We start from the raw sequence: 24,710 nt of genomic DNA, 5'->3' as shown, positions 1-24,710 counted from the left end.
ATGACGCTTCCTTGAGGGATACCATTATCTATTTTAACTGACTTGGAGCTTGTTCCGCCTGTTCTTACTTGGTTTGTTCTTTCCTTAAGAAAATCTTTGATCCAATTAAACATTCTACCTCTAATTCCCGCAACATAGAGTTTAATTAATAAACCATCCTTCTATAGTGAGTCATAAGCTCTTTCAAAATCTAGAAATACACTTACCATTACTTCTCTATTTTGAAATGGTTTTTTTTTCAATATCATGATCTAAAAGGGCAAAAAGTATTTCAGACTTTCTCGGAACTTTTTAAAGTAAACTTTAAACGCAACCCTCTGACGGCCTTGATTGGCATTGTTGGAGGAAATGCTTTAAATGTTAAGCCGAAAGATTTGCATATTTTGGCTTTTATTTCTCTTTTAGCCAGAAGAGCTCTGTTGTTTAAATGGAAAGATGCCGCTCCGGCTGCTCATGCCCAATGGTTGACTGATGTTATGTCATGTTTAAATTTAGAGTAGATCAGGTGTTCTATTTCTGTACGTACACTAGATTTTTTTCACATTATGGGGACCTTTTTGGAACTACTTTCACAATCTTTGACTTGTTCAGCAATGTTGATGGCTATTATATTTTTGAATTTATCACTATATGTTCAGGATTTTTTTTTATCTTTTAACCAAACAGCTGGGTTTTTCCCTCCTTTTTCTCCTTTTTTTTTGTTATGGGGTTTTCATTTTGTTTTAGATTAGAATAAAATGTGCCTTTTCAATATAACGTTCCATTTACTATACACAGATGTGGCACATTTCAACCTTGTTTCTATTTTCATAATATCATATTGCATTTGTATTCGTCTATGCAAGTAATCAGTAAAAATTTTGAAAAAGAAAGAAAAGGGCAACAGATTCCATTGTTGATCTTCCAGTTCTAAAACCATTTTGATAGGCAGCAAAATGTCCCTTATTTTCTAAAAAATAAACAAGTCTGTTGGCAGCCACTTCTGTTGGAAGTTGCTTCCATTCTACTAATAATTTTCCTTCTTTCCAAACTGAATTAAACAAAGCTAGCATTTCTATTAATAGAGAGTCATCTAAATGCTTAAACAATTCACAACACAGTCCATCCCTACCAGGAGAAATGTTTGAACTTGAATCTTGCAATTCCCGAAGGGAGAAATACAAATTTATGGTGCTATTCTCATCCAAATTTCTGTCCAATTTCCAAATTTCTTTTAACATTACTTCCTTTCTCAAATCAACTGGCTCTCCAGAACTGTGTGACGCTTGCGACACTTCTACAAACATATCAGCCTTTTCCTTCTTGGTTTCAGCTTCAATATCTCCTTCCAGCAAAGCTGGGACAGTTGGTTTTCTATATATCCCTGACATTCTGTGAATGATCATCCATAGCTGCTTTATATGTGTCTCAGGGCCCAGGGTTCTCCAACTAACCCTCGTTGTATTTTTAATTACTCTCCTCGCTACTGTTCTTTCCTTTTTATACTCCATAATATTATCTAACATTGGGTACTTTCTTAATTTCCTGTAAGCTCTGTTTCTGTTTCTTACTGCTACATCACAATTTATATTCCACCACTGAACGAATGCTCGAAACCTGGGAACATTCCATAGCGGAATAGTCAACTGAGCAACTTTATGAATTATAGAACAGAGATATTCATACCACTCGTCTATGGAGCCCTCGCTATCAGCCTCTTCTATTATACTCATAGCTTTCTCCTGGTATTCATCCCAACGGGTCAATGAAAAATTATACCTAGCACCCCTCTCCTCAACTTCTACTATCAAATTTATGACAAATCTACATAATATAGGAGAGTGATCACTTCCTAGTGTGTCCCTGTCCATAACATCCTATTCCCCAATCCTGGCTAAGTTTGAGAAAGTGATTGATAAGTCTAAGAGACTACAAGTATTCTTTACAATATTAAATCTTGTAGGCCTTCCGTCGCTTAGAAATGCCATGTTGCATTTATCCAGAAACCCCTCTACCACCGCTCCATTACTATCTTTACATTCACTACCCGATATAGGATTTTGGGCATTGAAATCTCCAAGCCAGATTACTGGGGATCTGTTTTTCCATATTTTATTTTATTTTTTAAAAAGGACTCAATTAATACAACAATTGATACATATTGAAAAAAAATAATTCATATACATAAGTAAGTCCGAGAGAAAAAAATAACACCTTCTCCACGCAATTATAAAAAAGGAGGGAGAGAAAATAGAACATAAGAGACCGAGGAAAGAAAGGGAAGGAGAGAACAAAGAAAAGAGAAAAAAAGAAGAGTCGGCATGTAGCTCTCAGAGCCAGTTTAAAATACAATTTTAAGAAACTAGCTTATAATAAGGGATATATTAATTGAAAAGAATTAAAATAAACAAGTTAAACAATCCGGGAATTTAAGTAATCCAAATATGGTTGCCACATCTCAATGAACATAATGTATCTATCCCTAAGGGTATAAGTAATCTTTTCAAGGGGTATACAACTTTGTATTTCTTTAATCCAACGATCAATACGTACAAGGGAACCGGATTTCCATGTTACCGCTATGCATTTCCTGGCTACTGACACACCAATTTTAATAAATTTGGATTTATTCCTGGGGTGGTTACCTTTCAAACTGCTAAATTCCACACAGTAAATTCTGGGTCTAGAAGGAAATCCATCGCCAGAATCTTTCCCAGTCCCTCCCCCGTATCTATCCAAAAATATCTCAGTTGCGTGCATAGCCAGGTGGAATGCATAAAGATACCAACATCTATGCCACACCTGAAACGCTTGTCAGAAATTTCTGGTTTATTTTAATGTATTTTTTCAGGTGTGAGATACAACTGATGTAAAAAGTTAAAATGTATCCTTCTGTGTCTAGAGTTGATAAGAGTGGTAACACTATCCAAACATAGATGTGACCGGCATTGATGATCAATTACAATGCCCAAATCCGACTCCCATCTTTCCCTCTATCTGTATATACCAAGATTTGGGCATTGATCCCGGAATAAAGAATACATGTCAGAGATAAATTTAGTTGTATTCCCCTTTCGAATTAGAAGCTCCATGTCTGAGCACCTTGGTAGGGCCAGTAATGGACCCAAACAGTCCCTCAAAAAAGATCGTAATTGGAGATAGCAGAAGAATGTGTTCTTAGATAAATTATATTTATTTTTACGTCCCTCAAAAGACGTAAATTGCCTCTGCTGATTATAACAATCTCCAACGCGCCTGATACCGTGTTGATACCAGGAGACTAGAAATTTATTACCCAGAGTCATGTGTATTAATCTATTCTGAGGTAGAGGCGGCTTTGAGGTTATTCCTTTTTTTTGACATATAAATTGTTTAGTTTCTTCCCCATACATAAATTACATGTCTCAGTGGAGGATTGATTGTTTTCTTTTTAATTAATTTGGAGTCCGATTTATATATAAATTCTTCTGCCATCTCTTCTCCTACTACGTGTAAACCAATTGTAACCCAAGAAGGAATAGTTGTCTCGTAAAAAAAAAGTGGCAATGCAACGTGCTTGTGCAGCTAAATATTTTTTTCTTAAATCTAGTAATTTTACCCCTCCTAATTTATAGTCCAGGTTATTTTTTTATCCATGGAGATTCTAGATATTTTACCCGACCATAAAAATAGTCGAACATGTCCATTGAGAATCTTAAAAGAATGTTAGATAATGGGATAGGTAAAGACTGAAAAAAGATACTGAAGTCTTTGCATTATCTTCATTTTTATACAGTTTACCCTACCCATCAGTGTGATGGGAAGGTATATCCACCTACGTCGGTCCTCCTCGACATTCCGCGGCAAAGAAAGATAATTAAGTTTGTAAAGGTCATCCAAATTACGATTAAACTAAATCCCCAAATATTTCATGTTGGAATTGTCTCCTCGACTTAAAGGTAAAGTTTCACTTTTGTTCCAATTTATTTTGTATCCCGAGAATATACCATAATTGTCCAGCAAGGTCCTAAGTTTTACCAAAGAGCCGGCTGGGGCAGCCAAATATACAAAAATATCATCAACAAATAAATTAATTTTATATTCTTCCAGGACCACTTTAAACGTCTTTTTGTCTGGATCCCGTCTAACAGCCTTAGTCAATGGCTCTATTGTCAGAACAAATAGATCTGGAGATAGTGGGCATCCTTGTCTGCTAGATCTATGTGGAGAGAAAACTTGTGAAATCTGCCCATTTGTAATTATTTTGACCTTAGACTAGTGGTAATGCGCTCTTATCCAATTCAAGAATATTTGGCCTGGACCAAATGTTTCCATTGTTTTAAATAAAAGAAAACATTCAAGGCTATCAAAGGTCTTTTCAGCATCTAAAGCCACTGCTACAGTCGGATCCACCGTCGTCGTAGCTAAATGCAGTAGAGTCAATAGTCTGCCGATATTATCAAATAATTGTCAATTTTTAATAAATCCTGTTTGATCGGATTTAAACAACGCACAAAAAAATGCTGGTGGAACACAGCAGGCCAGGCAGCATCTACAAGCAGAAGCTCTGTTGACGTTTCGAGCCGAGACCCTTCGTCAGGACTAACTGAAAGGAAAGATTGTAAGAGATTTGAAAGTAGTGGGGTGGGGGGGATTGGGAAATGCGAAATGATAGGAGAAGACTGGAGGGGTTGGGATGAAGCTAAGAGATGGAAAGGTAATTGGCGAAAGTGATACAGAGCTGGAGAAGGGAAAGGATCATGGGACGGGAGTCCTCGGGAGAAAGAAAGGGGGAGGGGTGAAACACCAGTGGGAGATGAAGAACAGTTAGAGTGATGGGCGGAGAGAGAGAGAAAAAAACAACTAAATTTGTCAGGGATAGGGTAACAAGGGGAGGAGGGGCATTAACGGAAGTTAGAGAAGTCAATGTTCATGCCATCAGGTTGGAGCCTACGCAGCCGGTATATAAGGTGTTGTTCCTCCAACCTGATTTTCGATTCATTTTGACAGTAGAGTTGACCATGGATAGACATATCAGAATGGGAATGGGACGTGGAATTAAAATGTGTGGCCACTGGGAGATCCTACTTTCCCTGGCGGACCGAGCGTAGGTGTTCAACGAAACGGTCTCCCAGTCTGCGTCGGATCTCACCAATATATAAAAGCCCACACCAGGAGCACTGGACGCAGTATACCACACCAGCCGACTCACAGGTGAAGTGTCGCCTCACCTGGAAGGACTGTCTGGGGCCCTGAATGGTGTTGAGGAAGGAAATGTAAGTGCAGGTGTAATATTGATTGTGGTTGTGGACCTCCTATGTAAAAAAGTGAAAAGTAGGTTGACATTGAATACGGTCAACAGTGATTCATTCTTCATAAACAAAATCAACTAAAACAATTAGATCCAGATTGTTTGGTCGTTTAGAAAATTTTTTGTCGATTTTATCGAGCCGTACAAAATCCCATTGGGACTTGAGTGTGAGTAGACTGGAAGATTCAGGTGCTGAGGTAGACAAAGTGAAAACACCCCTCTGACTGACTTGTGGCAGGTACTGGCCATGGTCGTCACGTTCAAGTATAATTGTCATTCAACCAGACTCTTGTATTGCAGACGGCATAAGACCATAAGTTATAGCAGCAGAGGTAGGCCATTCGGCCGATCAAGTCTACTCCACCATTGAATCATGGCAGATCCAACACTTCCAGTCATCTTAACTTCCTTGCCTTCTCTCCATGCCCTTTGATTCCCTGGCTAATCAAGGAACTATCTATTTCTGCCTTAAATGTATCCAATAACTTGGCTCCAGAGCCGATCGTGGCAAAAAATTTCCACAGATTTACCACCTTTTGAGTAAAGTAATTGCTCCGCATCTCTGTTCTAAATGGACGTCATTCAATCCTGAAGTCATGCCTTCTTGTCTTAGGATCCCCTACCATGGGAAATAACTTTCCCATATCTAATCTGTTCAGGCCTTTTAACATTCGGAATGTTTCTATGAGATCCCACTCATTTTACCGAACTCCAGGGAATACAGCTCGAGAACAGCCAGACATTCCTTATAAGGTAAACCTTTCAATCAAAGAATCATTTTCGTAAATCTTCTCTGAACCCTCTCCAATGTCAGTACATCCTTTCTAACATAAGGAGCCCAAAACTGCACACAATACTCCAAGTGTGGTTGCAGGAGTGCCTTATAGAGCCTCAACATCACATCCCTGCTCTTATATTCTATACATCAACAAATGCATGCCAACATTGCATTCACATTCTTCACCAACGACTCAACCTGGAGGTTAACCTTTCGGGACTCGCAAGTCTCTTTGCATCTCTGCATTATGAATTTTCTCACCATATAAATAATAGCATGCCCACTTATTTCTTCCACCAAAGTGCATGACCATACACTTTCCAGCATTGTATTTCATTTGCCACTTCATTGCCCATTCCCCTAAACTATCTAAGTCTTTCTGCAGGCTCTCTGTTTCCTCAACACTACCCACTCCTCCACCTGTATTTGCATCAGAGACAATTTGGCCGCAAATCCATTAATCCAATACTCCAATTCATTGACATATATTGTAAAAAGCAGCAGTCCCAACACCGAACCCTTTGAACTTCACCGGTAACCAGCAGCCAGCCAAAGTAGGATCCCTTTATTCCCACTCTCTGCTTTCTGCTAATCAATCATGCTCGTAAACTCCCCGTAATTCCATGGGTTCTTACCTTGCTAAGCAGCTTCATGTTCGGCCCCTTGTCAGAGGCCTTCTGAAAATCCAAGGTCACCACGTTTACTGCATCTTCTTTGTCAACCCTGCTTGTAATTTCCTCAAAAAATTGCAGTAAGTGATCCAGGCAGGATTTTCCTTTCAGGTAACCATATTGGCTTTGGCCGATCTTGTCATGTGCCTCCAGGAACTCCAGAATCTCATACCTAATTATCGAATCCAGTCATCGCTTAACTTGGTTTTAGGTACCAGATTTTCTTCCTGATCTGGTAGTTGATGAAAAAACCCCTGCTTACTTTCATAATCTCCGTCATCAGACTTGGGTGTTTTTACTCTCTCAGTTCATACTGGGTTAAGTCCAGCTGTGTCCGCCAGACCAATTGCGCCCTCACTGCCATCATCACCTGAGCCACTAGAGGGCCCTTTTGCATCGGTATCCCTTTCCAGTTCCCTGGAGTTCCCAAGGCGTCGCTGGTTCTGGGAACGCGTCAGTTTTCGCTGCCTTTTAAGATGATTGACATCACCATTAGCCCCTCGCACTGAGGAAGCCTATCCTCCCACCGTAGGTCTCCCCGATGCCGCGCAGATTCGCCTCATTCCCCTTTGCAACTCTGAATAGAGCTTTTGCGTGCGGACAAAACTTACATGCTACCTTTTAATCCGTTCCGACAATGCACAGATCTGATTTCTGACTTATTGTCTTTTCCATTCTGTGTTTTATGTTATTATGTGCGTGTGTTTTTTTTATAAATCAGTGATTTCGCGTTTCAAAGTATCGATCAGCATCTGTAACTCAATACGATCTCGGCTTCATAGCTCTGTTAAAGTCGTCCAGGCCCAAGCTGTCGTTTCAGTTCCTCATCAGATACTTTTGAGTTTACCAACATATCGCTTCAGCATCACTGATAAGCCCGTCCTGAACAGACTGAGCATCGACAGCACGTTCCTTCCGTATTTCTTTACCAACGGTGTCAAGTTTAAATGCATCACCAAAGTAAGCGCTTAAAATTGCAGTTAATGTTTCACTCTCTGCTTTGATCATTTTGTTGGTTTCGTTCGTAAGGAGTATTCCTCACTTTTAGACGTCAGAAATCTCTCAAAACTCACGACAAAGAGACAGAGCCAGCGAAAGTGCGAGAGAGAGAGGGAGAAAGAGAGACTTCATTGATCCCAAAAGCAATTACTGTATCATAGTGGCATGACAAGTGCACAGATATAGAAATAATAGATGTCAGAAAGAGTAAAAATAAGATCCCTTTAAGATAAGTCTTACAACACTTACAAGTGAAATGTGACAAGATTTCCCAGTTCACACTGATAAATTGGTGGTGTCTGAGTTACCATAACTTCAACTGTAACACAGGCTGTCCGCGATAGCAAGCTGTGGTGAACAGCGGTTAGTAACAGTCTAACAGGCGGGCTGGGGGCGGTTATCACTTCCCCGGCTATAGTTTGACATTGGCAGTGTGCAGTGAGACTGCAGGCAAGAATAGGCTGATGATTGGACAAAATGGCTGCCCACAGGCCGAGTTGCAACATAAAGAGTGGACAAAATGGAAAAGGGTGAATGCAGATCTGAAGGTGTTCTATTTGAATACGCGCAGTATATCTAGAATAAGGTAGATCAGCATGCCGCACAGTTACAGGTTGACATGTATGATGACATGGGCATCACTGAATCATGGCTGATGGAAGTTTATAGTTGGGAGCTCAATGTCCAAGGATACACATTGTGTCGAATGGACAGGCAGAGTGGGTGGCATTGCTCTGTTGGTTAAAAAAATGAAATCAAATCGTTAGAAAGAGGTGACATAGGATGGGTAGGTTTGAATGATTGTGGATGGAGCTACAGAAATGCAGAGGTGGAAGGATCCTGATAGGAGTAATATACAGACCCTCAAGCAGTAGTAAGGATGTGGTCTACAAATTACAACGGGAGATAGAAAATGCATGTCCAAAGGGCAACGTTACAACAATCATGCGTGATTTCAATATGCAGGTAGATTGGGAAAATCATGTTGGGCTCGATTAGAGGAGGAGGAATTTCTGGTATGCCTATGAGGTGACTTTTTCAAGCATCTCGTGGTTGAGGCCACTAGGGGATCAGTGATCCTGCATTCGGTGTTGCACAGTGAGCCGGAATTGATTAGAGGTACAGGAACTCTCGGGAGCAGAGTGATCATAAGATGATGGAATTCACCTAGCAATTTGAGAAGGGAAAGCTTCCGTTCATATATCTTATTGTCTTATGAAGCTGTAGAATGATGGGTGAAAGGTCTGTTTCTCTCTTTCTGTAGGTTTGTGTCTGTAACTGACTCTAATGGCACAGGAACTACCCAGTGATGGGGTGACTGTTGTTCCCGTACGGTCCCGTCTGTGGTTCTCCCTGAGCTGATGGAAAATTCAGGGTGATAGATCAAAGGGTGTTCCATTGCTACTGTGCCTGTGACTGAGTCGAATGGCACAGGAATGGTACTAAGATTGGCCAAAAGGGTTTTCTGTGCTGTTGGTTCTGTGACTGAGTCTAATAGGACAGGAACATCAGGCTGATTAGCCGAAAGTGTGTTCCAGTACTGTTTGTTCTGTGACTGACTCTTATGGGACATGAAAATCATGGAGATTGGCTGAAGGCCCTTTCCTGTGTTGTGGGGTCTGTGACTGTCTCTAATGGGAGAAGAGTATCAGGGTGATGGGCCGAAGGTGTGTTCCTGTGCTGTCCTGTCTGTGTCTGTCTCTACTGCGATGGAAATCTCATGGTGATGGGAGAAAGTGGTGTTTCCTTGTTGTTGTGGCTGTGACTGACACTGATTGGACAGGAACAGGATGAAGATGAGCCGACGGTGGTTCCTGTGCTAGCTTATCTGTGACTGACTCTCATTGGACAGGAACATCGTTGTGATGGGCTGAGTGTTTTTCCCTTTACTGGTGCGTCTGTGACTGTCTCCAATGGGACAGGAAAGATAGGGTAATAGCTGAAGGGGTGCTCCTGTGCTGTTGTGTGTGTGACTGACTCTAATGGGATAGGGGCAACATGGTGATGGGCTGAAGGGGTGTTTCTGTTTCCTTATGTGTGTGACTGACCCTTATGGGCAGGAACAATAGGATGATAGACCAAAGGGGTGTTCCTGTGCTGCTATGTCTCTTACTGACTCGATTGGAACAGGAACGTTTGAATGATGGGCTGAGGGGGTGTACCTGTGCAGTTGCGTTTGTGACTGATGTCACAAATCAGCAACAATGAATATATAATTGAGGAAGGTTTTTTTATTACAAATAAACATTTATTATACACTGTTAAAAAACGAATGTAAACAAATGACTAACGTAACAGGAAGTAGCTGCTGTGCAGCAGCTTGAACAGTTCTTAAAGCGGTAATGCGAAGACAGTACCCACGAGTACGTAACACCTCCTTCCAAAAAAAAAATGGTCTGCCAAGAACAAAATTTTAACAATTATTTACAAGAAAAAAATTACATTGTACATTCAATATCGATATAGATAATGAGTAATCACATTATCTTTACCTTTAATATGAGGTATTAAAATATTGTACTCTTGCACCATTCAATTCCAATTTAATAGCCTTCTGTTTTTGTTTTTCATCTAACTCAGAAACACTAAAGGATCATGGTCGGTGTAGACCATAAGTGGCTTTCGAGTTGTACCAACATACACATCAAAATGTTCTAAGGTTAACACAAGAGATAACAATTCCTCGCTATTGTCGAATAGTTACTTTGGTGCTTATTAAATTTCTTAGAAAAGTAATCTACGAGGTGATCAACCTCATCACCCTCATTCCTTTGCAATAATACTGCTCCTGCGGCCTCAGCACTAGCATCTACAGCTAATGAAAAAGGTTTTTCAAAGTCAGGTGCCTTGAGCACAGGTTGTTGACATATCATAGTTTTCAATTTCTAAAAATGCTTCTTGACAAGGCGCTGCCCACACAAACTTCTCATTCTTCTTTAAGAGGTTAGTTAATGGAAGGGCAACATTACTAAAATTGGTACAAAATTTTCGGTAATATCCTACCATTCCAAAGAATCTTCTCAGAGATTTTTTTTCCCCAGTTGGAGTGGGGATCTGTAAAATTGCCTGAATTCTTGCCTGAACAGGAGCTACCTTACCTTGACCCACAACATAACCAAGGCAAGTCACAGTGGCATGTCCGAATTCACTTTTAGCTAAATTACTAGTTAAGTTAGCTTTTGAAAGCCTTTCAGCCTTTCAAACAATTTCTCCACCGCAGAAATGTGTGTTTCCCACGTATAATTTCCTGTCACTAAATCGTCAATATAAGCATCTGTATCCTTTAATCCCTGAATCACAGAGTTAATCATCCTCTGGAAAGTACCTGGGGCATTCTTCATCCCAAATGGAAGAACATTATAGTCATATAGCCCAGATGGAGTTACAAATGCAGAAATCTCTCTACCTCTGTCCGTTAATGGAACACACCGATACCCTTTCAATAAATCAATCTTTGTAAGGAACCTTGCTTTTCCAAATTTATCTACACAATCAACTACTCTAGGAATTGGATATACATTTGTTTTCGTCACAACGTTCACCTTCCTATAGTCCGTACAAAACCTAATACTACCGTCTGGTTTTGGCACTATAACACAAGGTGAAATCCAATTCCAGTTAGAAGGTCGAGTAATATTACTATCTAGCATATATTTAATTTCTTTCTCAGCAAGTTCACAGTTTTCTATGTTCATCCTATATGGATGTTGTTTAATACGTTTGGCATCTCCAACATCTACATCATGTGAAGCTACAGGTGTCCTTCTAGGAACGTCTGGAAACAAATTCTTATATTCATAAATTAGTTGTTTTATTTGCTGTCAACAACACACACAAAAAATTCTGGTGGAACACAGCAGGCCGGGCAGCGTCTATAGGGAGAACAGCTGTCGACGTTTCGGGCCGAGACCCTTCTCCCTATAGATGCTGCCTGGCCTGCTGTGTTCCACCAGCATTTTTTGTGGGTGTTGTTGTTTGAATTTCCAGCATCTGCAGATTTCCTCGTGTTTTATTTACTGTGCCTGCTCTGGCTGTAACTGCTAATTTCTCATCAATATTTTCCAGAATGGTTGAGTTTGGTAACCTGGCAGAAACCATGTTACGTTTAAAATTAGTGTCAAATGAATTATCCATTATGCCTCTAGTGAGATCAAACTCATTATCATTGACCATAACAGTCAAAGTAGCAGACTGTTTCTCATAATATAGCTTTATCATATTTATATGGCAAAGTTGCATTGGCCTTCTACAATCTGGAGTGTTTTATCACGTAATCCACATCGTTGATTTTAGACACAATTTCATAAGGACCATGAAATCTAGCTTGTAAAGGAATTCGGTTGCACTGGGAAAAGAACCAGCACCTTATCTCCAGGTTTAAACGTCCTCATTCTAGCTTCTCTATCATACCAGGTTTTCATTTTCTCCTGAGCCAATTTTGAATTATCCCTTGAATTTCACAACATATTCTAACAAATTAGTGTGTACCTCTTTATTAATCCATTGTTATTTTAATAAGGTTAAAGGTCCTCTAACTCTATGCCCAAATACAAGTTCAAGTGGAGTGAAACCTAAGGATTCTTGTACCGATTCCCTTACTGCAAATAGAAGTAAGTTTATACCCTCACCCCAATCACTTTCATTGTCCACACAATACGTCCTAATCATATTCTTGAGGGTAGAATGAAACCTCTCCAAGGCACCTTGCGATTCTGGATGGTATGCAGACGAAGTAATTTGCTTAGCTCCCAATTTATAAACTATCTGCTGAAACATTCCAGACAAAAATTACTGCCTTGATCAGATTGTATTTCCTGAGGTAACCCGAAATAAGTAAATAATTTTATAAGCGCCTTTGTTACCGTTTTAGCTGTTATATTCCTAAGAGGTACTGCCTCTGGAGACCTAGACGCAGTGCACATGATAGTCAACAAGTGCTGATAACCAGTTTTTGTCTTTGGTAATGGACCTACACGATCTATAATAATTTTAGAAAACGGTTCACCAAATGCTGGAATAGGTTGCAATGGAGCCACTCGTGTAACTTGATTTGCTTTACCCGCAATTTCACAAAACATCGCCACATCTTTTCTTAGACCAGGCCAGTAAAACTGTTTTAAAATCTTGTCCACAGTTGTCCTTACCCCTTGACCTCGACCTAAGGGCACATTGTGAGCTAAAGTTAAAATCTCATTTCGATAAACTTTTAGGACAACTACCTGGTAAACAATATTCCATTCATCACTTTCAGGAATTGTAGGCGATCTCCACTTCCTCATCAACACTCCTTTTTCAAAGTAATATCCTACTGACACCTTCTCAATTTCACTATCTGGTAGAGCTTGTTCTTTTAATTTTATAATCTCAGGGTCTCTACTCTGCTCTGCTATCATTTTCTTCCGAGACAGAGACAAATCTTCATGGTCAGACTTACTCCAAGAATCTTGTTCAAACAATGAAGGTAAGAAAATCTCTGACACATTCTCAAAACTCGAATCCTGAGTTGAACAGTCATGAGTAACAAGCTCATTCTGCGCATCAATCTTTTTAACCATAGCTCTAGTCTCAACACAGGAAGAATCTGTGTTAGAGTTCATCTGCGGTTCCTCTGACTCTATTATCAACTGCATTTAAGGAAAAACTGGTCCACGGAACAATGAAGAAATATCCTTCACAGGTAAGCTAGGCTGTAGTCCTACTTTAACAAGTCCTGTAACTAACCATGACTTTGAATTTACTTTATGCAGATGTACAGGCATAAGGGCACTCCCAACTCCTTGTATATAATTTATTTCACCAGTATCAGACTCTTCGTTAAACTTCAATACACTGTCTAACATCAGTGATTGAGAGGCTCCAGTATCCCTAAGGATTGTTATTGGCAGCGCAGTAGATCCTTCTTTCAATGATACAGACCCTTCAGTATAAAATAATCATATCCTTTTTTAACTTGGTCAGACTCTAACAAAACTTCATTTGTGTTTATCAAACCCTGTGATTTTACAGTTGCTTCAGTATGTTGCACACAAGCATCTGTGAGGACTTCCTTCTCTTACTTTTTCAATCGGAAATAGTTAGCTATCACGTGACCAGGTTTCTTACAATGATTACAAATGGGACCAAATTGTCTTTCCTTCACAGGTTTACCTTCCTCCTTACCTTTCTTATTATCTTCTGATTTAATTTCTCATTTACCTTGATTCACTATGTTACTTTTCCTTTTAAAAATTCAACCCTGAAAAAATTCATTCTTATGAATTAAAGCATACTCATCAGCTAATTTAGCAGAGTCCTGCAATGTAGCAGAGTCTCTCTCATTTAAGTATGTCCTTATCTTATCAGGGATGCTTCTTTTAAATTCTTCCATTAAAATCAACTCTTTCAATCTGTTATAGTCCCCATTTACATTTTTAGAGGAAACCCATCTCTCAAAACACACAGCTTTATAATAGGCAAATTCCACATATGTTTTCTCTGCAGATTTCTTCAAATTTCTGAATCTTTCTCTAAAAGCTTCTGGGACCAACTAATATGCACTCAATATCTGCTCCTTCACAATATCATAAATAAGTGCTTGCTCAGCAGTTAAAGCTGTACAAACCTGTTGTGTTTTTTTTCCTTTAAATACACTCTGCAACAACACGGACCATTTCTCTTTTGGCCACTCTGAAATCAAAGCAATCGTTTCAAAATGTTGGACATATTTTTCTAATTCTGTTTCACTAAATGGAGGGACCAATTTAATTTCCTGACTAACAACAAAAGGTTTTCTGGAACCAGGAGACTGTTTCTCGGATCTTAATTCCGCCATCTTAAGTTCAAATTCCCTCCAATTTATTTTCAGCTTCTGATCGACTTTGTTTCCAGTGAGCTTCTAATTCCTTCTGTGTTAATGCAGCTTCTATTTTCAGCTTTTCTAGTGCTACTCGTTCCGACTGTAACTGAATCGTTGCTTTACTCACAGAAAACCAATCAAAAATCGATACATCGAAAACACCCAACTCTACAAAATGTTCCGCTATTTTTCTTTGAATTACAGGCTTTGTTGCATCTTTCGAAATATCTTTAAGTTCCAACCTGCCAGCAATCTCCAAGAACTCGCCCTTTTTTGCCTTCGCTAATAACTCTGCGTTTGGCAAAGCCAGGAATTCATCAATAATCATTGTTACCGAATATCGCTCACAAGCCAATCAAACAAAGGAATCGAGTCTTCCCCGTTTCCAAAATACCGATCAAAAATTAAACAAGCATTTAAACTCAAAAATGGATTCACATCCCACGAGCCCCCATTTGTCACAAATCAGCAACAATGAATATATAATTGAGGTAGGTTTTTTATAATAAATAAACATTTATTAAACACTGCTAAAAAATCCCGAAAGTAAACAAACGACGAACTTAACCGAAAGTCAGCTGCTGTGCATCAGCTTGAACAGTTCTTAAAGCGGTAATGCCAAAACAGTTCTTAAAGTAGTAATGCGAAGACAGTTCCGTGAGTACGTAACTCTGACATTAATGGGATAGGAAGAGCCTGGTAATGGGCCAAAGGTGCATTCCTGTACTGTACTCTCTGTGGGTTTCTGTAATGGGATGGAGAAATCAGGGCGATGTGTCAAAGGGGTGCTCCTGTGCTGTTGTATCTTTGACTGACTCTTCTGGGACAGGAGCTTCAGGGTGACAGCCCGAAGGGGAGGACCTTTGTTGTCTCCAATGGGATAGAAACTGTAGGAAGATTGGCCGAATGTGTGTGCCTATGCTCTTCTGTCTGTGAATGATTTTAATGGGATAGGAGCGGCCTGATGAGGGGTCGACAGTTTGTTCCAGTACTGTCCTGTCTGTGACTAACCCTATTGGAAAAGTAGGATCCTTGTAATGGGTCGAAGTTGTCTCCTGTGCAGTTGTTTATGTGACTGACTCTTATGGGATTGGAAAATCATGGTGATTGTCTGAAGGGGTGTTCCTCTGCTGTTGTGTCTGTAACTGTCTCTAATGGGATAGGAGCAATAGAGAGTTGTGCCGAAGGTGTTTTCCTGTACTGTTGTGTATGTGACTGAGTCATATAGTTCAGGAAAATCATAGTGATGGCCAAAGAGTTTTTCCTGTGTTGGTGCGACTGTGACTGCCTCCGATGGGACAGGACCATTAGAGAGCTGGACAGAAGAAGTGTTCCTGTGCTGTCGTGTCTAAGACTGACTATAATGGGACAGGAACTCGAGGGTGATGGACCGAAGGTGTATTCCTGTACTGTCCTGCCTGTTGGTTTCTCTAATGGGATGGAAACATCAGGGTGATGGGTCAAATGGGTGTTCCTTCCTCTTGTGTCTGTGACTGTCTTTAATGGGTTTGGAGCAGTCTAGGAAGACTGGTAAAGAAGATTTATAATTCAAGTTTGACTGTTTAAATGGCTAATTAGATATTTGACTGAGAAAAGAGGATAAAAGGATTTGTTCCTTTTATCTAATATTTGGTTTGATGTTTCTTTCTGTTGTTTCTTAATTTGCTAATTGGTAGTTTTTTTTCCCCCCTACTCATAGGGTTTTTTTCAGATACATGTAGATATATATATATATACATATATATTGTTACGGACTCAGCAACAATAAATATATGAGTGAGGCAGGGTTTTGATAACAAACAAAACGTTTATTAAACACTGACAAACAAACCCCCAAAAGTAAACAAATCACTAACGTAACCGGAAATCAGCTGCTGTGCGGCAGCTTAAAAAGTTCTTAAAGCAATGAAAAATGAAACGGCTTAAAGGCACTGACCTTTCCTTTACAAAACTGTACTCAATCATTTCTGCTATTTCACAGGGATTAACACGAGCACAGTCAACGAACTCCTTCCGAATGAGGATCAAACAAGGTCGTGCCTGTTTCACCGTCGAAATCGACTTTCCTCGATCTTTTAACTCCCGAAATCCGATCTTCGCTCTCCACTGATTCTCAACTAGCAGTATTATAAAGAAACTGCTGGCAATGATCTTTTAAACTTTAGGCATTAATTAAAATTCCATCTTTCAACTAAACTGCGTCATAACATTAAATCACGCAGTGGCATGAAGTCAACATGGCAAATCCAGCCACGAACTGCCCCTCCTCACAGGGAGGGGTCCTCCTCTTATACTTAGTAAAATAAAACTGTCACATGACTGGTACAGGCGGGAAAATGACGTCACTCCACCATAACAAGATCATTACCTCAAGTCCACTATAGCCTCAACACCTGTCACGTGACAAGTACACCACTGTCACGTGTCACGGGTACGTAATGTTACGTTCCCAGTAACCGGGTGACTTAGCAGCAAAGATAGAGAGGTCCGCTGAAGTCTGATGGTACTATTTTCAAACGTTTTTATTTATAAAGGGGCACAAACGTATGGTTAATACAAAACATTCAGATCATATACATCGTCAAAACTCAATCTAAAGCACAGGTATAGTAAGAATCAATCAAAAATATGCTCTATCGTTGTCTAGGGGTTAATACTGAGTCCAATGGAATATGAGAGTCACTCAAAGTCTGCAGGCTTCCCCTTTTTGGGAACCGCTGGCATTTCACGTGTTGGAGAGAGAGAGAAGGAACTCTTGCCCGTCGTCTTTGCGAAGCAAATCCCTGTTGTTAGTTAAAACGGTTTTCCTTTGGTTTCAGCCACAGACTCCCGATCCGGAATCTAACGCACGAGGCTTCCTTCAAAATGGCTTCCCGCTCCGACGGGAAGCGCTATCGTGTCTTCTTCGTGTGTCTCCTTGGTGCGTCTGAGGCACCGCCTCGGCAGCCCACCTTTTATCTGGACTGGCAGGGTTGTAGATGTCAATCAGGGTGGGGGTGAGGCAATCTTTCCCCCATCACCCAGCCCACGTTGCCCTGAGGGTTTGCACGTAGTCCAGTCCCTTAGTCCACAAAGGTGTCTCCCAAGACAATGGCCATGTCCTTGGGACATTCCAACCCGTAAGGCTGCTCTCTCTCTCTTGAGATTCTCACAAAGGAGGGGGCTGGGGTCATAACACCTCCCCTCTTAAAAGTTTTTTTTCACCAGCGGTTAAAAACAAGTTGGTATAGAGACTTATAGGATTTTTGAATCTAACACAATACACAAGCTTTTCGTTTTAACTATAGAGCCATACATTTTACATTTAATTCAGCACCTAGATAAACAATCCGTTAGCACATTATCACTCCCCTTAATGTGCTGTATCTTAATATCGAATTCCTGCAGCATCAGACTCCAGATTAATAACCTCCTGTTTTTATTTTTCATATTGTCCAGGAATACCAGCGGGTTGTAATCGGTATAGACCACTAGGGGTCTTTGCGCCGGACAAATGTACACTTCGAAATGTTGTATCGCCAACACAAGCGCTAACAATTCCTTTTCCACGGTAGAGTAATTCCTCTGGTGTCTATTGAACTTCCGAGAGAAATATGCTACCGGGTGCTCCACTCCATCCCCTGCTTGCTGCAAAAGGACTGCTCCTGCAGCCTCATCGCTGGCGTCCGTGGCCAAGGAGAAGGGGGTTAACAGATCGGGCGCTTTTAACACAGGGTCATGGCACAATATGGCTTTTAACTTTTCAACGGCATTCTGACAAGAATGACCCCACTTAAATTTTTCCTCCTTCCGCAGTAGTTTTGTAAGGGGGAGCGCAATGTCCGCGAAATTTTTACGGAATTTCCGATAGTATCCCACCATGCCCAGAAACTTCCTCAGGGCCCTTTTATTGTAGGGTACAGGGACCTCGGAAATAGCCCGGACCTTCGCCTGTACAGGTGCCAACTGCCCGTCTCCCACCACATTCCCCAGATAGGTGATTGTGGCATGACCAAACTCACTCTTGGCGAGGTTTACTGTAAGGTGGGCTGCCGACATTCGGGTAAACAAGCTTTCTACAGCCTCCAGGTGCTCCTCCCAGGTGTCATTCCAAACTACCACATCGTCAAGATAAGCCTTGGTATGCGTTAACCCCTTTATCACAGCGTCTATCATCCGCTGAAATGTCCCTGGGGCATTTTTCATCCCAAACGGCATAACGTTGTACTCGTACAACCCGGACGGGGTGACAAAGGCTGAAATCTCTCGAGCCCTGTCCGTTAAAGGAACGCACCAGTACCCCTTTAACAAGTCAATTTTTGTGATGTACCTTGCCTTCCCCACTTGATCAATGCAATCATCCACCCGGGGGATAGGGTAAGCATCGGTCTGGGTAACCGCGTTGACCTTCCGGTAATCGGTACAGAATCTTATGGTACCGTCCGGCTTTGGGACAACCACGCAAGGAGAAGCCCACGTGGAAGAGGATTTGCGGATTATCCCAGCAGCTAGCATATGTTCAATCTCCTTTTCTACTAGCTGGCTCTTTTCAGAATTCATCCGATAAGGGGGCTGTTTTATAGGTCGGGTTGAGGTAACTATTACATCATGCTTCGTCCCACTACTCCTTCGGGGAACATCGGGACATAAGTCTGCATGCCGGTTAATGAGCTTTATTACCTGTTCCCGCCGTTCAGGCTTTAAGTGGCCAACTTTATCCGCAAGGCTCGCCAATACGATAGAGTTCTCCAATCTGGTGGGGACTATACCTATCTTGTCAAACCGTTCTGGTCCCTCCTTACCATCCCCCTCTACCTCATCGGCTTTCATGGCCGCACCAACCACCGCGGGGGTGGGTACATGATACCCTTTTATCATGTTCACGTGAACTAACTGGGTCGGCTTTCTCCGGTCGGGGGTTTCGATCACGTAATTCAGCGAGTCTATTTTCTTACGCACTGTATATGGTCCTTGAAACCTCGCCCTAAGGGGGTGGGTAACTACGGGGAATAGGACCAAAACCCGGTCGCCCACGTGAAACTCTCGTTCTCTCGCTCTCAGGTTATACCACTGACTCACTTTCTCCTGGGAGTCTTTAAGGTTCTCTTTTGCCAAGGCGCATACTTTATGCAGCCTTTCCCGGAATTTCAGCACATAGTCGATCACACTGACTTGGACGGTCGGGCTAGACCACTTTTCTTTCAGTAGGGTTAGGTGTCCCCTGGGCCTATGACCGAAAACGAGCTCGAACGGTCTGAACCCCAGGGAGCACTGGACTGTATCGCTTACGGCAAATAACAAAAGGGGTAAAGCCTCATCCCAGTCTCGAACGTTCTCCTGACAATAAGCTTTAAGCATGGTCTTTAGGGTAGCGTGGAACCTTTCCAACGCTCCTTGTGACTCCAGGTGATAAGGCCAGAATCTGCTTCACCCCTAGCTGGGTCATCATCTGCCGAAATGTGCTAGACGTGAATGTACTTCCCTGGTCTGATTGTATCTCCTTAGGCAGCCCCACGGTGGTAAATAATTTAATAAGGGCCTTCACCAACGCAGAGGTCCTAATACTACCCAGAGGCACGGCCTCGGGAAATCGTGTAGCGGCACACATCAGGGTCATGATATACGGCCGCTCACTCGCAGTTTTAGGTAAGGGTCCCACAAAATCCACAATGACTCGGGAGAAAGGCTCCTCACATGCGGGGATAGGTCGGAGGGGGGCCTTAGGGATAACTTGGTTCGGCTTACCCACCACTTGGCATGTATGACATCTTTTACAATACTCAGTAATATCTTTTCTCAGGTTTGGCCAATAGAACTCTCTCTGAACCCGCTCCACTGTCTTCTTTATTCCTAAATGCCCACCTAAAGGTCCCTTATGAGCTAAGTCAAGAATTTCGTCCCGATATACTTTCGGGACTACTATCTGATGTATCACCGCCCAGTCCTCATCGGCCGGCACCGCGGGGGGCCTCCACGTCCTCATCAACACCCCCTCCTTAAGATAATAACCCTCTGGCTCTGCCTCCAGTTCAGTCTCAGAGAGAACCGACTCTCTCAAGGCTACCAGCTCCTCGTCACCTTTCTGTTTCCGTACAAACTCACTTCTTGTTAAGGACAGGTCTACCTCTTCCCGATTACTCTCTCTTTCCTCCCTACTCTCCAGTTTACCTTCCTCTGACTCTCGCTGGTACAGAGTCGGTAAAAACGTCTCGGCCAAATCAAAACTGGCCAGATTCAAACAGCTCTCGGTCTCAGCTGCCCTTTTCGACATGCTGCGAGTGACCGCGCATGCGGGATAGATTTTTTTTTTATCTGAGGGAGGGTCCACAACTCTCACGGGCTGGGTTGTCAGCTTCACGGCTGCACCCACCTTCCCACCCGCTAGGTCGTTACCCAGAAGGACGTCCACGCCTTCCCCCGGCAACTCCGGCAGGACCCCCATTTCCACTGGTCCCGACACCAACTCACAATCTAGAAGGACCCTATGCAAAGGCACTACCTCGGTCCGGTTTCCTATTCCTCTCAGGGCTACCTCCCCCGTCCGAGGTCCGAATTTTAACACATTACGGCTAATCAAGGATAGCTCCGCCCCCGTGTCTCTCCAAATCCGTACGGGGATTGGGGGGTCCCCTTCCCTCAAAGACACGGTTCCTTCGGAACTAAAGGTCTCCCGCCCCTCCTGTATTCCATCTACCTGGGGCCCTCTTGTCGATTTTCTGATCGACGCAATACAGCCTATAGGGATAGCTGCTCTCCCTCTTTCTGGCTCCTTCCTCGGAGCAGGGCATTTTGATGCAATATGTCCCACCTTTCCACAATTAAAACAGGTTAAACCAGGAAATCTCCAGGTTTCCTGCCTGTTATCCTCACTTTTTCTGCTAGCTCCCGGCGGAGTTTCTCCCTTAGCCGGCGGACTTTCCCTACCATTCCGACGGTCGCTCGGGTAACTTTTTGGCGAGGAAAACTTTGTCTTGTGAGTTAGGGCATATTCATCTGCGAACCTAGCAATTTCTGAGATGGACTGATTCGTCCTCTCATTCAAATACATCCGGATCTCTTCCGGAACAGAACCTTTAAATTTCTCAATCAAAAATAACTCCCTGATACGCCCATAATTCTCGGCCACCTTTTCCGCGGTGCACCAACGGTCCAAGAGCACACCCTTCTCATGGTCTAGCTCGGTATACGTTTGATTCCACCCTTTCCTTAAATTTCGGAACCTTTGTCTATACGCTTCAGGTACTAACTCGTAACCTCGGAGAATGGCCTCCTTTACTTGGTCATAATTCCCTTCCCCTTCGGGGGGCAACGCTGCATATGCCCGCTGTGCTTTCCCTCGTAACACACTTTGTAACAACACCACCCACTGCTCTCTGGGCCACTTCTGATTCACTGCCACCTTTTCAAAAAGCAAGAAATAACTATCAACATCCGTCTCCTCGAACGGGGGGACCAATCTCAACGCCCGACTAACATCAAACCCCTCCTCTCTCTCTACCCCTCTCTCTCTTCGCTCTTGCCTTCGCCTGTCCAGCTCCAACTCATGGCTCCTTTGTTCTCTTTCTCCTCATACTCTCTTTGCTTTTCCGCTCGGTCCTTCTCTTTCTCGGCCCGTTCCTTTTCCTTCTCGGCTGCTTCCAGCTGCTTTAACTGGAGCTCATGACCCCGTTTCACCTCTAATTCCTTTAGTTTGACCGCCTGCTCCCTTTCCTTTTCCTTTTCTTTCTCGGCCCGTTCCTTTTCCTTCTCGGCTCGTTCCTTTTCCTTCTCAGCTGTTTCTAGCTGCTTTACTTTAAATTCATGTTCCAACCTTACTTTCTCCAACTCTTTCTGATCTGTCCCACTCGCTAATCTCTTTTCGGGGATATTTTCCAAATCCTCAGCTGCAAACACCTTCTTCCCAATGTAATACTGATTTATGAGCCTTCGCACTTCCTGCTTTTTCATTGATGACCTCACCTCTGTGAGGTCTAACTCCTTTGCCAGATTTACCAAGTCTAATTTGGTAGCCGCCCCTAGCGCCTAGGGTTTCTCATAAATTCATCCACATCCATCTTTGCTGGTTTCCTGTCTGGCTACCTGCGTAACCAAATTTAAGTTTGGACTTACAGCCCGATTCACTGACCCTCCCCTTTGGTTTCAAATCCCGGGACGAGGCCCCACTTGTTACGTTCCCAGTAACCGGGTGACTTACCAGCAAAGATAGAGAGGTCCGCTGAAGTCTGATGGTACTATTTTCAAACGTTTTTATTTATAAAGGGGCACAAACGTATGGTTAATACAAAACATTCAGATCATATACATCGTCAAAACTCAATCTAAAGCACAGCTATAGTAAGAATCAATCAAAAATAAGCTCTATCGTTGTCTAGGGGTTAATACTGAGTCCAATGGAATATAAGAGTCACTCAAAGTCTGCAGGCTTCCCCGTTTTGGGAACCACTGGCATTTCACGTGTTGGAGAGAGAGAGAAGGAACACTTGCCCGTTGTCTTTGCGAAGCAAATCCCTGTTGTTAGTTAAAACGGTTTTCCTTTGGTTTCAGCCACAGACTCCCGATCCGGAATCTAACGCACGTGGCTTCCTTCAAAATGGCTTCCCGCTCCGAAGGGAAGCGCTATCGTGTCTTCTTCGTGTGTCTCCTTGGTGCGTCTGAGGCCCCGCCTCGGCAGCCCACCTTTTATCTGGACTGGCAGGGTTGTAGATGTCAATCAGGGTGGGGGTGAGGCAATCTTTCCCCCATCACCCAGCCTACGTTGCCCTGAGGGTTTGCACGTAGTCCAGTCCCTTATTCCACAAAGGTGTCTCCCAAGACAATGGCCATGTCCTTGGCTTTTGTCTGGCTGAGAGGCCAGACACATTCCAAACCGTAAGGCTGCTCTCTCTCTCTTGCGATTCTCACAAAGGAGGGTGGTAGGGTCATAACAGTAACAATATCTGGTAGGGTATAGTTACTTATGATATTACTAATTAATATTTTTTGTAAATTTATTTCGTTTAAATATACTATTAACCTTTTTTTAAATCTGTTTTATTATGGCGTCCAATAACCGAATTAAAGCTAAACTTAATAGCGCTGGATTTCCTTTCTAAGAGATTATATTATTTTGGTTCTTTTTTTGTGTTTAATACATGATGGAATATAAACACTCTCCTTTGTTGAGACGTTACTGTCTTTCTTGCAAGGTTATTTTTTTTGTGTACTGGCTGGGGTTAGGGAGAGATAAGACCGACAGAGCGGCCCTTGGATTTGTATTCTATCTTAGTTCGCTTGCCTTTTTTTCGGGCTTTTGGGAGGGTGGGTGGGTTTGAATTAGTAGTTTTTTCCCATTGGGTGGTTCCGGAGAATAGGTGTTTTCTATATGGTTGTATTCCTCATCACCGCCATCTTTCATAATTCCGTATTGGTAATGCTCTCTGCGCATGTATAAAGTAAATTAGAATAATATTATAGTATGGCAGTCAAAAGGATTAATGTAATAAGTTGGTATGTACGTGGTTGGAATCATCCTATTAAATGAAAAAAAAACTTTTAAAAGTATTAATCGATTCCAACCTGATATAACTTTTGCTCAGGAGGCATATATCAGGGCGGGAGATCAAAATATGTTTTTTGGATAGTGGAGTGTGTTACAGCTCCATGTTACTTCTCAGAGTAAAACAAAAGGCGTATCTTTCTTTATTAAATCTAATATATTTGCTCAAGTGTATATTGAATCAGATTCTAATGGTAGATTTTTAATTGTTAAAGGAGTGATTTGTAATAGAAAGGTTGTTTTGGTTAATTTGTATGGTCCTAATTTAGATGATACTTTAAAAAAAAAGTTTTTGCTTTATTTCCGGATTTAAATGAATATATGTTGTTAATGAGTGGGGATTTTAACTGTTGTTTAAATCTTATGATTGATAGGAGTTCAACTAATCAGCGACTTCCAAATCGGTCTGCGTCAGTTATTAACTCCTTTTTGACCAATTGTGGGTTGATCGAATTATGGAGGCATTTGCTCCCTGATAAGACAGAATATTCTTTTTTTTCGCTTGTCTATAAAATATTCGAGGATTGATTATATTATTATTGATTCCCGCTTTTTGCCTAATGTTAAAAACTGTGAATATGACGTTATTGCTATATCTGATCATGCGCCTTTGAGTTTGTCCTTTGAATTTGATGATGTAATTT

The sequence above is a fragment of the Hemitrygon akajei genome, chromosome 8, assembly GCF_048418815.1.
Source record: "Hemitrygon akajei chromosome 8, sHemAka1.3, whole genome shotgun sequence".
NCBI lineage: Eukaryota > Metazoa > Chordata > Chondrichthyes > Myliobatiformes > Dasyatidae > Hemitrygon > Hemitrygon akajei.
This window is presented reverse-complemented; position numbering follows the sequence as displayed.